The sequence below is a fragment of the Seriola lalandi genome, unplaced genomic scaffold (assembly GCF_002814215.2).
Source record: "Seriola lalandi dorsalis isolate HSWRI2012SDOR001 ecotype SW California unplaced genomic scaffold, Sedor1 jcf7180002054657, whole genome shotgun sequence".
NCBI classification, from domain to species: domain Eukaryota; kingdom Metazoa; phylum Chordata; class Actinopteri; order Carangiformes; family Carangidae; genus Seriola; species Seriola lalandi.
Window position 1 is genome coordinate 1291074 of NW_019525210.1, and position 2694 is coordinate 1293767.

Genomic DNA, 2694 nt, shown 5'->3' on the forward strand with positions numbered 1-2694 from the left:
AACTACAACCACGGCTGCCCCAACTACAACCACAGCTGTTCCAACAAAAACCACAGCTGGTCCAACTACAACCACAGCAGGTCCAACCACAGCAGGTCCAACGACAACGACAGCTGCTCCAATGACAACCACCCCTGCACCAACAACAAGCACAGCTGACCCAACAACCACAACAGCTACTCCAATAACAACTGCAGCCCAAACTACAACCACTTCTGCCCCAACAACCACAGCTGTTCCAACTACAACCGCAGCTGGTCCAACAACAACCACATCTGCTCCATCAACAACCACAGCTGCCCTAACAACAACCACAGATACTCCAAAGACAACAACTGCAGCCCAAACTACAACCACATCTGTCCCAACTACAACCATATCTGCCCCAACTACAACCACAGCTGTTCAAACAACAACCACAGCTGTTCAAACTAAAACTACAGCTGTAGCAACTACAACCACAACTGTTCCAACTACAATGACAGCTGTTCCAACAACTACCACAGCTGCCCCAACAACAACCACAACTGGCCCAACCACCACCACAGCTGTTCCAACTACAACCACAGCTGCCTCAACTACAACCACAGCTGCCCCAAGAACAGCCACAGCTACTCAAACGACAACAACTGCAGCCCAAACTACAACCACATCTTCCCCAACTACAACCACAACTACTCCAACGACAACAACTGCAGCCCCAACTACAACCACGGCTGTACCAACTACAACCACAGCTGGTCCAACTACAACAATAGCAGGTCCAACGACAACAACAGCTGCTCCAACGACAACGGCTGTTCCAACAACAACCACAGCTATTCCAACAACAACCACGGCTGTACCAACAACAACCACAGCTGGTCTAACTACAACAACAGCAGGTCCAACAACAACCACATCTGCTCCAACAACAACCACATCTGCCCAAACTACAACCACTGCTGCCTCAAGTACAAACACAGCTGGTCATAAAACAACCACAGCTGCTCCAACTACAACCGTAGCCTCTGCAACGACTACCACAGCTGCCCCAACTTCCATTGCTGCCAATCGGACAACCACTGCTGACCCAACTACAACCACAGCTGCCTCAACTACAACCACAGCTGCTCCAATGACAACAACATCTGCATCAATTACAACCACAGCTGCCCCAACTACAACCACAGCTGTTCCAAGTACAACCACAGCTGATCTAACAACAACCACAGCTGTTCCAACAACAACCACAGCAGGTCCAACAACAACCACATCTGCTCCAACGACAACAACGGCCGCAACAACAACAACCACAGATGCCCCAACAACCAGCAGAGCTACTCCAACGACAACCACTGCTGCCCAAACTACTACCACGGCTGCCCCAACTACAACCACAGCTGTTCCAACTACAACCACAGCTGTTCCAACTACAACCACAGCCGCTCAAACTACAACCAAGGCCGCCCCAACTAAAACAACAGAAGGTCCAACAACAACCATGGCCGCCCCAACTACAACTACAGCTGTTCCAACAACAACAACCGCCGCCCCAACAACAACCACAGCTGCCCCAACAACCAGCACAGCTACTCCAACGACAACCACTGCTGCCCCAACTACAACCACAGCTGTTCCAACAAAAACCACAGCTGGTCCTACAACAACCACATCTGCTCCAACGACAACAACGGCCGCAACAACAACAACCACAACCACAACCACAAATAGAAACACTATTACCCCAACTACATCCACAGCTGCCCTAACTACAACCACAGCTGCCGCAACACCTACCACAGTTGTCCTAACTACAATCATAGCTTCTCCGACTACGACCACAACTGCGCCTACTACAACCACAGCCGCTGCAACGACTACCACAGCTGTCCCAAGTACAACCACAGTTGTCGCAACTACGACCCTAGCTTCTCAAACTACAACCACTACTGCCACAACTGCAACCACTGCTGGTCTAACAACCACATCTTCCCCAACTACAACAACATCTTCTCCGACAAAAACCACAGCTCGTCCAGTGTCAATAACCACTGCTGCCCCCGGTACAACGACAACAGTTGCTGCAGGGACAACAACTGCTGCCTCCTCTTCAGACATCAACAAAACAAGCTTCCTTTTAGTCATTGCAATTTGTACAGCAGTTATTTGGTTTTAAGAATCAGCACTGACTATGACTAAATACCAGCACTTTTTAGATTTTGTATATACACTCTAAAAAATAAATTTTGAAAATGAAGGATTTTATTTAATTTAATGTTATTATTTATAATTTATCTATTAAGATACCTACAATCTTGTTCTATATTTCCAAGCACAGATAAGGATTATATAACAATTGCTATTAAAATTCACACAGAATCATATGCGCTTTTTACAGTATGTTTTACTTCTCATACGTTATTATACTATGTTGTATTTATTAGAAAGAAACATTCTGAGCATACTGTATCACTTGGTTTGTATACTACTTTTGGATGTTCATATGAAGTATTAAAAGTATAAAATGCAACAAAAATAGACATTTAGGGGCGTCGTATAGCTCAGTTGGTTGAGGATCCACCCCATATACAGAGGCTAAGGTCCTCGCTGCAGTTGACCCATTTGCTGCATGTCATTCCCCCTCTCTCTGCCTCCCCATTTCCTGTCTCTTTCCACTGCTCTATCAATAAAGGCACAAAAAGCCCCCCCCCA